At 37.9% G+C, this 15,578-nt stretch overlaps 1 protein-coding gene across 1 annotated transcript in view; it reads left to right on the top strand.

Annotated features, from left to right (window-relative positions):
* The first annotated feature begins 2,009 nt into the window (after positions 1 to 2,009).
* The window catches only part of LOC121411072 (solute carrier family 25 member 40-like), a 29,650-nt gene continuing 16,081 nt past the window's right edge, over positions 2,010 to 15,578 (top strand). Inside the window, exon 1 of the mRNA XM_041603564.1 lies at positions 2,010 to 2,104. The gene's annotated coding sequence lies outside the window, so the exon portion shown is untranslated. The remainder of the gene's footprint in view (positions 2,105 to 15,578) is intronic.

The following is a 15,578-nucleotide window of genomic DNA, read 5'->3' as shown; positions in this document are numbered from 1 at the left end:
CTAAGAGAAACAAATAAGAAACAAATAAAACAAATGGTGTTTTACCGATACCGAAGTGCATTTTGCCCGTATATACCATAGATTACGGTGTGGCAGACACACCAACAAAAGCGATACGAAAAGCCGATGGAAGCTATTTATGTTGGATTGTGTTATCTCGAATGACATACCATTGATCGATTTATTTTCCGATTCGTGAGTGTGACTGTGACATAGATGTTGTTTTGGTCTCGTTTTAGCGCAATATCGCGTCTTACATTTTGACATTATTTGCCCTCTTTCTAAGCAAATTGAGACACATACTGTCATGAAGCATATCGATGTTTTCGCTATATTCTCTTTCATGTAGAATGTTGACATTGTGTATTTATTGCTGTTATTTATAAAATAGTTTAGGATTCATGTAAAAATACTCTGTTTTAAATTATAATTTGCATAATTTTAGTAAATTAGGTAATAATAAACAAGTATATCCCAATTATTTTATGAAAATTTTCTTCCCTTTTTTACCCTAAGTCTTTATTTCCAATTTTAGGGCAGTTCTGGTTAAATAATTCTTAAATACTTGTTTTCACTATATCGACATATTATGCAAATTTATGTAAATTACTTGCTTATTTGCATAGATATATATACGGCGTGTCTCTTTGGATGAATCTATTTCTTTTGACTCAAGGAACATTTGTGCCAAGTGGGACATTTGTACTCAAAAAATGCAGCGTTCACCCCCTTTTTTTTGCAGTTAACAAGTCTACTAAATGTGAATCTGCTTATGATCCGAAACTCTGCGATGTCGGTTTTGTTATAAATTTCGAGCATTGGCTATTCGCAAATCAAGCGCACTCGTGTCCAAACTAGATCGCGATGTTTTGCTTCAGTGTGAATAGAGAAGAGGAAATATCGCGATAAGCTCGCGAATCAAATCATCGTGGTCTCTCAAAATGAGAATGCACATCTCGACAATCATCCAAAAGTTTTGATGGGCTAAGTTTGGGACACAGCTGGCATTATGACGTCCTCAACGACACAAAAAAATAATATACATATATATAACGGTTTGGGATAGAATGTTGTATTCACTTCATTATGTCAATGATAAAAAATTCTTTTGGAGAGTGCATGCATGTCACCCTCCCGATAACCACCACAAGCACGCGTTTTGAAATGTCCCCACACTTCCAAGATTTTAAAGTTTTAAAAAAGGTGTGAGAATGAAAGGGATGCTCTGGGCTGATAAATAGAGTAAAATTCACCGTAAAGCAAAATGCTGAAAATTTCATCAAAATCTGATGACAAATAGCGAATACGGGCATTTTAAAGATTTTTATTATTCCGGTTAAACAGTTCTAGGCATGTCTTCATGAATATTCAATGAGCAAACTGATGATGTCAGATCCCCACTTGTTCTTTTGTATATAAAATAAGGTTTCTTCATATTTTTCTTTCAAGAACCAAAAGTATTGGATTAACAACTGATTAAGTATATTAGATATTCATTGCTGCAAATTATTTCATTACAAGGGAGACATTCATACGTGCATGAAAAAATGAAACAATTATGATTTCCTGTAATAACATAAGAAAAACAGGAATGTGGGGGATGTGACATCATCAACCCATCTGACAACGTGCATCTTTTCACGAGATATTGCTTAACATTTAAATTATTTGATAACTAAACTTCGCTATTGTCATCAGATTTTGATGAAATTTTTTGCATTTGGCTAGTGACTTTTAATCTTAAATACTTTCAGCCCGGAGCATCCATTTAAGAAGAAGAAAAAAAACCTGGAAACTATATAGGAGAAGAGGGAAGGGAGAAAGTATGAGGCGAAGAAGTAGAAGAAGAAGGAGAAGGGGAGAAGGAGGAAGGCCCGGGGAAGGGGAAGGGAAAGGAAAAGAAGAGGAAGGAGGACGAGAAGAAGGAGAACAATAAAATAATGACACCACCCACTACCCCCTCCACAAAACGGCGCCCGCCCTCTATAGTTCACGCAAAGTAATTTTTGTTGGAAAATTATATTGTTGCGTAATCACAACGTTAGGCAGTGTCTCGATTTCATCTTGAACTTTTGTTGAAGAAAATTCCGGGAGCTAAAATTTGGTAAATATATTTTCATATACGAGTACCGGTATATCTATATTTTGCTGTGATTTTTTGTGGAGATGATGGTAACTTAGAGGATCACAAGACAGGTGCATGACAATGAATGTCGGCTGTTTTGCTATGTTTTCTTTTTACTAATTTGAGTTTTGTTTGCAAATCGCGCTGTGCAAGATGCAGTGCACGCGGATCAAGTCATCAACGTGGTCGTGAGTCGAGTGTGACTACTGACTGTCTACAGTCTAGGCTCAGCTCTAACCCAGGCCAGGGAGTACTGACCCGCGAAGCGGGCCGGCGCCCAGGAGCTCACCGTGTATTTACCCATACTCACGGGACTAGGGTAGATTATGGTCAAAATATCTAGCAAAATAGGCTTACCTTTAGAATCCAATGTCATGAATCGATTACAAAAATCTCTAGATTTTAAAACGAGAAAAACAATGGATACGACGTACTTTTTCAGAACATTATACTTAATATAAGTTTTTGAGACAGAAGTGGATACATGGATACGAGGATACGTGGATACTACTGGGATACGTACGTGGATACGTAGGATAAGTGGATACATGGATACGATGATACATGGATACGAGGATACGTGGATACGCGGATACGCGGATACGCGGATACGAGGATACGCGGATACGCATACGGCCGGGCATCTGGGATGTTTGTGGAAAAGGGGGGAAGGGAGAGTCCAGGGTGACCAGATTTCACAAAATGAAATACGGGACAATTGACAAACGAAGATCAACAAAGAAGCCCACACAAAGTGTGGGCTTCTGAGAATCCATAGTATAATTATAAGACTTTTGAAAAAAATATAAAGAATAAGAAGGGAAGGTGAACGAAAGAATGAAGGAGAGAAAGAAAAGAGATGATTGGGAAGGAAAGAAAATAAAGGAAAACAGAAAAAATAACAGAAAGTTAGAATAAAAGAAGGATGAAAGAAATAATAAAAGAGATAAAAAAGGTTTCCGTATTTCTTTGAAATGAATGTAGAAAGAAAGAAAGATTGAAAGAAAGAAAGAAAGAAAGGAAGGAAGGAAGGGAAGATTACTAAATGTCTGAAAGACAAAATAAAGGAGGGAATTAAAGGGGGAAAGGTGAGAAAAAGAAGGAGGAAAGAAAGAATGAAGGAAATAAACATGTTTCCTTCATTCTTTGAAAGAAAGAAACAAAAGAAAGAAAGTAAAAATAAGGGAAAAGAATAAGAAGGGAAAAATAAAGAAAGGAATAAAGAGTGGAAGGGAAGAACGAAGCTAGGAGGAGAGAACAAAAAAGAGAAAATAATGGAAGGAGAGAAAGAACGAAAAGAAACAGGAGACGAAGAGAGAAGGATGCCAAGGTAATTATAAGGAAAGAAAGAATGAAGGAGATAAAAAAGTATATTTGATAAAGAAGGAAAGAAAGAAAAATGAACAGACAGAGAGAGAGAAAAGAAAATGTCTATGAAAGAAAGATAGATGGAACAAAAAAGGCAAGCAGAAAGGATAGGGTATATATAAAATAAAGAAAAAGGGAAAGTTCAAACTTCAAGTAAACAAAAAAATCCAATCATCTAATAAAAATCATAATTTTATTTGGTGTTTTTTAATGTATTTTCAAAATTTTAAACATGAAATGTTTTAGAAATGAATAAAATTTCAAAGTGAAAAATATTGTCAAACTTAAAAATTAGATGAAACATCGCGGCATCGTGCACACCAAGACTCAAAACGAAAGCTGAAACAACTAGATCTATGAAAAGTCAATAACATGTTCCTCCGATTACATCTCCAAATCATTAATCTGAGAATCCATAGTATCATTATAAGAATTTCCCGCCGATTTGTGATTATTTTGGTGGAAAAACTGTCATGTGAGATGTTTGCACCATTGAGAATTTGCTTCGATCCTCCATGCCTAGCTAGTAGCCTGCCACACACAGGCAGGAGGCCAGTTCGTTTGCAATTAGGTTAGCAAGAAATCACCGCAGAACTTGCAAAAGTTTACAGTTATCGATTTAATTGTTGTCCCTGCTTCGTCAGCTGTTGGTTATTTAATGAAAATTCGCCACTTTTAAATGTATTAACTACATTTTGTTCAATATTCTGAAATACGGGACAAATAGGCGTCCCGGGAAGGGTTTGTCGGGACGCCGGGACACAGGAGCAAAATACGATTTCCACACAAAAAACGCGCTTCGGACTGATTGTGTATATACAAAACGTGATTAAAATATGAAATTTCTGATCGCAATACGCCCTATAATATATTTTTATTCGCGTTTTGCACTCGAATCACTAAGTTTAGTCAGATAACATTCCTCTTAACCACTTCAAATAGCGCTAAGAAAGATGTCTTTTCATAAACCGGTCACTTTATTCAATTTTTATCTAGGTATAAATTCATGAAATATTAGAAATTACATTTCATAATAAAGAATTAAGAATAAAACGAGTCATATAGGACTAATACTTATTCGTATTTATAATCAGAACGAGACATTCACATAATAACCAACCAATGAAAGTCAAATCCAATTTGTGCTCAAAACGAAATATTATATCAAAGGCGTCATTGCATGCCGATGTTCTGTTACAAATGCAGTTCTAGTACTCCATGCTCTTTTGAAAGTCTTCTGGATGTATAAGTAGGAAGATAATTTTTTTTAAATAAGTAATTTATATGCTAATGATGCAGTATCTCATTCACAAAAATTTTATTGCACTCCCTGACTTCTTATTCCTATTTTTCTCCATTCTCTTCTCCCTCTTTTCCTTTTCTCTTCATCAAGTTCATTCTTTCTATAATTTTTGAAAAAAAATAAATTATACAATGTATGCCATTCATGTATAACTCATTCACAAAACTTTATATTCACTCCTTTACTTCTTATTCACATCTTTCTTAAAAAATCGGACAAAAAAAATAATTATCAGGTCAATTTTGAACTATTAAATCTCTAGTTTTAAGTTAAAAATGATAAATAGAACGACTCATATTAGATAATTCATAATCAGAACGAGACATTCACATTGACGAATGGCTAAGATACACCCAGGGAGTATAGGAATGACTGCTTAAATCCGATGACCGAATCTGTAAGTGTTTAAGTAAAATTGGTTCTTTAGCGCTTTTTAAACAACGAGATAAAAGCGCAACAAGACATAGCCCTGAATGAAATTAATTTGTTTAAAAAAGGGATTGTGATGTAGGCCCTATACGATGTGTCTCGTTGCAATCACAAGCAGGACGGGGTGAAATTAATCGTCGAATTGTAACCATGTCAAATATGTCTCTATACGACATGTTTTGAAATTGATTGGTTATTTCAATATAACCAAAACGTCTCAGTGTGGTATATCGTTCTTAATATCCCCTTTCTTACTATTTTGTTGTTATCTGTTGCTCGTGTCTTATTACTTATCACTGAGCTGTACATGATTGTAATTGGTTTGCGTAATATATGCAAAAACTTCAAAAGGCATAACTTTCTTATTTTACATATTTTTTTTTATGAAATTGGCTTGTTACTTATTTTTCTACTGATTCAAATCAATAATTTTTTGGGTAAAGACTTCACCTTTTATAAGCTGCATATTCGTACATGTTATTATATTAGCCTTTACTGGAAAATCTATAATAATCCAAATAGTTTATTTATGTTTTGTTTACTGAAATCAACTTAATTAAATAAAATCAATTCTAAAAAGGATTAAAATTTATAGGTCAAATTGTAATAATATGGGCTTAGGCAATTGATACATGTTTCGCTATAAAGAGAGCAGCCAATTTGGAACAATTCACTAAAGTACCCTTTTCTATCTTTCTCTCAAGAAAAATACAAATTAAAAACGATGTAAATTATCTGGCAGAAAGGGTAATTAGGGTGTGTGATGCTTCGTTCTAAAAGTTCTTTTAGTATCATGTACTTCTTTATGTGGCTTCCATGTTCTAGAGTATCAGGAACTCCTTGATGTTCCTTCATCATAGTACCAAAGTATCCACGTATCAGTTTATCCGCGTATCCACGTATTCAAGTATCCATGTATCCAATAGTATCCAAGTATCCACGTATCCGCGTATCCACGTATCCAAGTATCCAATAGTATCCAAGTATCCACGTATCCGCGTATCCACGTATCCACGTATCCGCGTATCCATGTATCCAATAGTATCCAAGTATCCACGTATCCACGTATCCGCGTATCCACGTATCCATGTATCCAATAGTATCCAAGTATCCGCGTATCCACGTATCCAAGTATCCATGTATCCAATAGTATCCAAGTATCCACGTATCCATGTATCCAATAGTATCCAAGTATCCACGTATCCGCGTATCCACGTATCCATGTATCCAATAGTATCCAAGTATCCACGTATCCAAGTATCCATGTATCCAATAGTATCCAAGTATCCACGTATCCAAGTATCCATGTATCCAATAGTATCCAAGTATCCACGTATCCAAGTATCCATGTATCCAATAGTATCCAAGTATCCACGTATCCAGGTATCCAATAGTATCCAAGTATAAGTATTCATATCCATAACATAAAAATCTCCCAGTATCCCTGTATACATATCAACGTATATCATTCCTTAACCAAAACATAAACATCATCAACATGATTATATACCTTTGCACATGTCCTCCATCACGCGCCCCCTCATTGATCCCTTCATAAATCTTCCCTTTATAAGTCCTCTCATTATACATCTAATATTGCTGCCACTCTCTCTTATACATCAACCCCCGGGCATCAACCATATTGGACAAGTCGTATACCCGTACTCCTTACGGGGCTACCCCCCCCCTATCCTTCATCCATCTCCCTATTAATTCGTTCACGAACGTAGAGGGCGACAAAATTGCTATCATTGCACAACGGCAGCAACAATTAGGAATAGGAGGTTGCTCTTGTAATCGATTCATGACATTGGATTCTAAAGGTACTCCGCAAAATAAATTGTGAAAACAGAAATTATGCACTTACCACGATTATAATGGATGAAGGTCTCGTGTGGCAGTATCCTGACATCGAGGCACAGACTGGAATAGACAACTGGCAGCCGTCTGTTTTGAGGAGTTTAAAAAAAAAAATTTTTTATTTCTCCTCGCACACAGACGGCTCGCTATCGTGCAGCCAACATTAGGGGACTTGCAATGCAAAATCCCTCCGTCGAGGCTCTTCAATTTTTGTCTTTAATGAATAAAAATTTTGAAAGTTAACACAACCAAAATGCAAATAAATTAATATTCCCTCTTGGCATTAACTGCCAAAAAACGAAGAAAATCAAGTTAATAGGAACAAAAACAGTGACATACCTCGGCTGTCGCCCAAAGCACTTCCCCGTCATGCCTGTTTTATCCGATCTTATACATAACATAAATATGGCCATTGGATTGAGTCCCCTGTACAGATCGCGCTAGAACTTTGGTCTCTGTATTTGGTGAATGAAGCCAACGGAGTTCAGCTGAACAACCAACATACATGTACATGTAACAGAGACTGAAGCTTTTGTAGGGACAGTGATTTTCCGCGATCGCGGAAAACGGACGGAATTCACGGAATCGGCTGTTTGAAATGGAAAGTTGCTTTTCAAACGGAAAATCACGGAAAACATGTTTTTTCTCAAAATGCACAAAAAAGCAACAGAAATTAATCCCAAATCCTCAACAAAATACGAATATCAACTGAAAAAACACGATCTCACTTTGCAACAACAATCATCGTAACTACACTCGAGCCTCTCCATCACTCGATCGTATCCAAATTAATTTACACTACGTCCGCATAGAAGGCAGAATCCGGCCGTGTGTTGCTGCCCTCTACGTTCGGTCATAATATAATGATCACGGTGATTCATCAAATCTAAAATGGCGGATATTCGGAAGTCGTCGACTGCTCAAAACGATGTCCGAAAAGTCCCCAAATCAGCGATAAAATCCCATTTAACAATAAAATAATGCTAATAATATGAAAGATGAGAATATATTCATGTTGATTATGTTTCCCTTAATATTTTATGAGCTCGAATCTCTTCGATTAATATGGATTTTAAAGCAATGTTAGTACATTGGTAGATGCAAATTTCGAGCAGCGCTAGCATTTTGACATCGCTACTCGTTGCGTATTGGTTTTCTATGTAAACGGAATTGTCAATTTTTCTTGTACACAAAGTCTATGGGGAAACGGAATTTCCGTTTTCAGACATGCTGAAACGGAATTTGAGATTTTCTGAAACGGAAAAGGCAATTTTTAGAAACGGAAAATCACTGTCCCTACTTTTGGTCTAAGACTGGAACCTCAAAGAAACGAAAAGTTCTGTCGCGATACCTCTCCTTACTATGACCTAAGTTTCAAAATTCATAACAAAATGGCCGATCGAGACTGGGGTAGAAGGAGAGAACTTTTCGGGGTTTTTTGAGGTTCCAGTCTGTGCCTCGATTTCAGGATACTGCCACACGATACACCTTCATCCATATAATCGTGGTAAATGCATAATTTCTGTTTTCACAATTTATTTAGCAACATGATCTACTCTAGTCCTGTTGAGTATAGGTAAATACACGGTGAGCTCCTGGGCGCTGGCTTACGAAGCGGACCGGCGCTCCCTGGATTACCTCAGCTCAGGCCTCGGGCTCAGGCAAGGGTTCGTATCACTCACACGTATTGCGAGGTTAGTATTAGTATACAGGTTCGTAAAGGCTTCACTTCACTAAGTACCACTACCCTCCGCTCCTAGCCTTGAGGCCGGGGGGGGGGTACTCGACCAAAAAAGTAGTAGGTATGTGCCGTGGGTGAGACCGTGGGGGCCTTGGAGCAGGCTTATTGTAAAAAGGAGGGTCCTTTGAATGGGCTTCGGAACTACAAGTGTTTGTTAAAACGGGGATCCTTGGAACGGGTCGCTTGCGTGCGAGTGCGTATATGCATCCCTATGGAACGTGCATGCAGCTAGCCCGGCAGCATGGGCGCCGGGTGCGCTAGCGCAGAGGCGATGGTCGGACAGCGCTGCGGTCGCTTTTCACGAAAATTGCGGCTCATTGTCGCAGATCAATGTGGCCGAAATGGCGTAACGGAAAATATGCAAAGCTTTGGAGTGGATTTCCTTTTTTCTCGATAAGGAGAAAATGTTATGCTTTAGAGCGGCTTTCTTTGTTCTTTTTTTCATTAAGACAAAAATGCTATGCTGTGGAACGGAAATTTGAGTGTAAAAATGGGAGTCCCCTCCGCGGCACTTACCCACTATGCATTATATATGGAGTGCCCCCCCCCGGGCCTTGAGGACTCCATGATGTTTTTAAAAAAATATTTTGACATATACTTCTTCATCATGGAGCCTTGAGCCGCCTGCCATATATGCATAACTATGCGAGACCTCCACACCCGGATGGATTTCCCTAGGAAATCCATATTTACAGGGTGAAATCGGTTCATAAGTGTGAATTTTATTGATATTTGAACCTTTAAATGCCTAATGCGTATGAAGGTTCCAAAAATTGGTTAATAAAAAGGTGAACATTTTAAGGTTTCTTACCAGACTGATCTCGTGTAGATCCCTAGATCCGTTTGTCAACAAAGCAAATACAATAGGTCTGACCCTTGAACCGCATTGTTATGACATGCATTCGATTTGCGATGTTACAAAATGCCATTTTGAAGAACAATTTATTATTTAACAAATACTAAAATTTATTAATAAATAAGCCTGAGTCGAATCGATTTTAAAATCGGTGTTCGATCGATGTCATCGAACACCGATGCAGATTTTGCAAAATCGGTGCATCGAAAAAAAAATAAAAAAATACGTCGGCCGGCCGATTCGTTTGGTTTACACAATCAATCATCAAAATATCAGTAATGTCCAACTTTACTACTACTTACTTGATTTCTATTGCCCCCAAAATGAAACCGATTTAGTAATTATGATGCTATTCACCATTATTTTGAAGTTTATTTCGATCATAGTTCGAGTCTTACTCGTCTGCTCGTGCCGAGATAATTTATGCACGATGAATTCATGAATGGAATTCATGGCCATCGATCGTGCATGCGCAGTACTGTTCTTTAATCAAACCAGAAAATGGCCGGAAATTGACGCGATCAACGTGAAGTAAAGCTTTCTTTCATGAACAATATTAATATCATGACCATAGAATATTATTTAATCGTAATATTTAACAATAATTTGCATATAATAATCATTAATATGAATTTAGAGCTTGATGTGAACGTTCGTATTTCATTTCAATTTTCAATGGCGGACATCTCATGACGATCGACTTGACTTCTTGAGTCGAGCTAGTGCACGCCTGTCGTTTCGGGAGAGTGAGTGTACGGAGCTGCGGACTGGGCTTGTGAATGGACTGCGAATGCTAGTTGACCGAAAATCATTCGGATCGACTCTGCGTGATTCATGTCTTTGTTATTGTTTCATTTTAAACTTATATGTTGTCATCTGCAAATATCATTGTTGAAGATATTTTGGGAAGAATTCTGCTTTGGTCCCCGGCCTTTTTTGTGTGTTCTGTGATCATGGAAAATACAAACGAACTTTGCTCTGTCATCTGCTTGTGCAACGCTCACCTGGCCAACGCCAGCGCATACCGTCAGTGCGTAGTGCATATGCAAAGCGCATCGCATCGACGCAAAAAAAAGACTACATTTTCCCCGCCTTCAATATTCGATGCATCGATGTTCGATCGAATTAGAGCTGTCGAACACCGGTTTTCAAAATAATCGATATGACTCAGGCTTATTAATAAATAATAATTTGTATCTTTTAATTGTTTTTTATTAATTTATAATGCAAAATATTTATTTAGGATGAATTAGGAAATGACTGTTTAACATCATGCTTTTTAAGATTGTAATATTGCAATATAAAAATTCATATCATGGTCTGATCTAAAATGAGAAGCAAGAGAAAGCAAAAAAGAAATAGACAATTGAGAAAAGGAGAAAGGGGGAAGGAGAGAGATAGAGACGGGGATAGAGAGAAGGAAAAGAAGATGTTGGTCAATACATGTAATGACTTTTAAGATCAAACAGAATTAAAACTAAATTATTCTAAATCTAAATGATAAAGTTAATAAAAAAACTTGATGAAAATAATTAATAAACATAATCAGATATTACAATTATACATAATGATTTGTCATTGAATATTTATTAGAGGAACATCTGATGATCTGTGCTAACTCGTCCATTGTCATGTCCATCTGCGTCCCTATCTCATCGATGTCCATCATGGTCACATCAGTCTGTGTCCTGTCTCGTCAATGGCCATTCAGATCACGTCGGTCTGCATTCCAGTGTCTACCGTCTTGTCCACGTACATCGTTGACACATCAGTCTACGTTCCAGTTGCCACCGTCGTCACCTGAGATGAATTATGAAATGAATGTACATGTAGATGTTAAAAAATATACAATCAATATCAAAATACAACTGTCTGCTAAAGCGAAGGAAACTCAAAAATGCAGACAATGTCCTCATCGCAGGACAATTTATGTATTTTTTATCAAGTTTCATCATTTCCACATTTCAATACCAGAAGTTCACAAGTATAATCATTTTTCAATATTACAATCAAGCATTTTCCATCAAAGAGATGAACAAAGAGAGGAGTGGTTCTGACTCTCGCCTTGTAAACAGAGGGTCATGTGTTCGAATCCCACCGCGGTCTGGCGTCCTTTGGCAAGGCGTTAATCCACACTTTGCCACTCTCGACCCAGGTGCTAAATGGGTACCCGGTAGGATGTGAAAGTCATTGTAGCTTGTCCAATATTGTGTGTGCCTCAAAGGCGACTGACTGGAATATTCCCCAGGGAGTGGAGGATGTGCACACGTGTGCGGGAATGACTGATTGAATCCGATGACCGGGGTAATAATATATCTGTAAAGCGCTTAGAAACGTCGTTCCGATGGATTAAGCGCTATATAAAAGGGGATTATTATTATTATTATTATTAACATAACAACATGATTCTTATTCTAAACATACTTCAAAAATTGTCTCCTTTATCTTTTTAATTTTAAAAACTGAAAATATAAATACTGGTATAAAAGTATAGCATATGTATATAATAAACATATTTCAAGAGTTCCTTGTCACTTTGTAAACTTTAAAGAACACATCCGTATAAATGAATGTACTAAGGTTATGAAAAATAATTGTTTCTTTTTAAAACTACATAATCGTCATCTTTCACCTGTTTGTCCTGCTTGTACTCGGGCAGTCATTGTCTGTCGTCATACATGTTCGAGTCTGTTGACTTTTTATTTTCCTCCGACAGCTGCTTCACGTGCTTGGTGTATTCATCTCTCTGAGTATTCACACTCTTCCAAGCATGACCTTTTGTTTTCGTTGCTCTGTCCTCCCACAGCTGCTTCACGTGCTTGGCGTATTAATCTCTGATTTTTTACTCTCTTCCGAGCATACTTTGTCATGATCTGTCACAGAATGTCCCTTCAGCCATTCACTTGTCTTGTTCCATACGCACATAAAGATGCTTTCTATTGCCATCATACCAGCAGCCAGCTTCATGTGAATCGGTTGTAGGCCCGTTTCGGGTACACGTGTACACGCACGGTCAAGTCAGTGCACGTGTACTAAATTCCATCACCGTGTACACGGTAGCATCTCCATAAACAAGCTCACAGCCTCACATTAAATCTTAGTTCTCAGACACTGCACATGTTTTAATTACTAATATGTCAACATATTTCAATTAATCCAGAGTGAGTTCACTTCCAAAATCGCCAATTTAATCCACATTCTTTCTGGAGACTCACGTTTTTGTACCACGAAATCGGCACGAAATGGGTCTGCTCCGGTCTCAAAAGCTCGAAAGCGTTGCTCAATCACACTCAGAGTCAATTTGAGAATCACCAATTGCGATAGCGATCATCGCTACAACTTACGTGTTATACGCTCGCACACAAGCCTACAAACAAACGCTCTTCAAATTGGCAACATAATAATGAAAATTAATCGATAACTTCAGTTACACTTATTCTGCAGCGATCTGTGCATGCATGTACGGTACAGTATACAAAATGCGCATCCACCGAGCGTCGGCGATAGCTAGGGCCCTGCACTGATTTTCTTTTGCATTCTTTATTAATTTAATGCGCTGCTAAGCCAAGTAAACTTTTAATTTGCACCAATTTTTGTGGATTGATACTTCAAACTTCTCAGGTAAGCTTTAAAACCGTGACTTAGGCTATATAGACCCCTTTTTATGACATATTGATGCGGGTCCGTGTCGACATGAAAACAGAACCCACTCTCACAGTGTTTGCAACGTGTACACGACCGAAAAACGCGCCGTGTACACGTGCATCAAAAATGGACTTTCAAAACGGGCCTAATCGGTTGATCCAACATTCCAAAATCGTGCTCCACTCCTACATTGAGTTTTGGCACACTTCTGGTCTCTGACTTCCTCCTCTTCCATTTCTGCATGCTTTCCTGACGACAGGTGATCTTAAAGCATTTTCTTAGTTACCTGGCAAAAGGTAACAAAGAGCATTTCCAATACCTGCTCGGTTATTAGATCAAAGTCAGTATTACGGGTGAGCCGGGTGACCAGTGCAATGAATATGGGATCTGAAGGGTTATGTCTGCCTTCAAACAGAACATCTTCACCACATATGAACTCACTCGCATCACACAAAGCAGACATGCCTCGTGTCGGTTCATGGTAGCTTCATGACCTTGGCTGTTAATGACTTGCCAAAATGGACCCGCTACTAACTTGTCAATATGCTGAGAAGAGTGTCTAGGGCTGTTTGGGCAGTCCCACCTTCACTCTCGCATTCCAATGGTCATTGCTCTTGGTGTGCTACCATCATCTGACCCTTTGTACACATCGAATGAGGAGTAATGATGCCCTGATTTTGTTGTTGCATTGCTTGAAATGGTTGAATCCTCATTTTCTGCTAGAGTCGATGGCAATTGCACTTGAGAGATCTTGCATGCTTCCAGACCTATGGTAGCTGCTGTAGATTTCTTCAGGAGTCTGACATTCTTCATATTGATGTCTGTGAGGCCCTCCAGGACAGTTCTGACCACACCCTCACATTTTGTCGTTCTCACCCCGCGCTTGGTTAATAGTTCCATGTAAACCTCTCTTATATGGTGAGTAACGGTATACATTTGCTTTATTTTGAATGTTGTTGGCTTCTTAAAGTCTACATCTACATTCAATTCTTATTCCAAATCTCTAATTTGGATGTTCAGTTGAGCTATCACAGCAAAGTTTGCTTTGAGCTCTTGTTTTTTCAACATCCTTAAAGTTTGCTCCCGCTTTTGATTGGCGATATGATTTGAAGTGTGCCCTTTTCTTCTTCATCAGTTTCATGATAGCCTCTCTTTCTGTGCTACTCAGAACGTTCCATGTAGCTTTAACAGCTTGCTCTGGCAGTGCAGCAACATGCATTCAGTATGCTTTTTCTGTACCAGATTATTAGTTCTGCCTGTTACAGCAGAAGTCGTAGTGGTACCACTACATGTAGATGTAGTAGAACTGATAGCAGGAGAAGCTGGATCAGGGATTGAAGATTCTCTCATCTTCAATTGCCTCTCTTGCCTTTTTAAGGCAATGTTAGCTTTTCTTAACTCGTGACTAAGTTTTAAGAGGGTATTCCTGCACCTCCGAGCATTTGCTGCTCTGGTATTCTGTCAAACACTGTCCTGTGCCTCTGCTAATTCGGAAGCAAACCGGCCTTTTCGGCTTTAAGCATTGCGCACTCTCTCTAAAATGCTTGATCGCCTTTGCAGTCATGCTCACTCTGCCCAGTTCGGATTTACATGTTTACTTAATGCTTACATCATCGAGCTCCAACTTCAGCTTTTTATTTTCATCGCTAGATGATATTATTGTTTTCTCTAATTCATTTTTAGCTGCAACCTTTTAAGGTCACTTTGCCCGATGAAGGGGAAAGAAAAGGAAGATAGCCGTCAATTTACATAATGACATTCAAGATCAAACAATTAAAACTAAATTATACCAAATGATAATGTTAGTAAAAAACCTCCATTAAAATAAAAAAATATAAACATGATCAGATATTACAATTATACATAATTCTTTGTCATTGGATATTAGAGGAACATCTGATGATCTGTGCTAACTCGTCCATTGTAATATTTGTCCGCATCCCTGTTTTTTCGATGTCCGTCATGGTCACATCAATCTGTGTCCCTGTCTCGTCGACCATCCAGGTCACGTCAGTCTGCGTCCCAGTGTCTTCCGTCTTGTCCATATACATGTACATCGTTGACACATCAGTCTGTGTTCCAGTTGCCACCGTCGTCACCGTAGATGAATTAGAATATAAATGTGGATGTTAAAAATACATATAATCAATATTATCAAAATACTACTGTCTGCTAAGCGAAGAAAGCTGAAAAATACCAATGATGTCCTCATCGCAGGACAATTTAATTTATTTTGTATAAAGTTTGGTTT

Source organism: Lytechinus variegatus, chromosome 3 (assembly GCF_018143015.1).
Source record: "Lytechinus variegatus isolate NC3 chromosome 3, Lvar_3.0, whole genome shotgun sequence".
Classification (NCBI taxonomy): Eukaryota; Metazoa; Echinodermata; class Echinoidea; order Temnopleuroida; family Toxopneustidae; genus Lytechinus; species Lytechinus variegatus.
The sequence above is the reverse complement of the archived record's forward strand: the minus strand, read 5'-3'. Positions and strand labels throughout refer to the sequence as shown.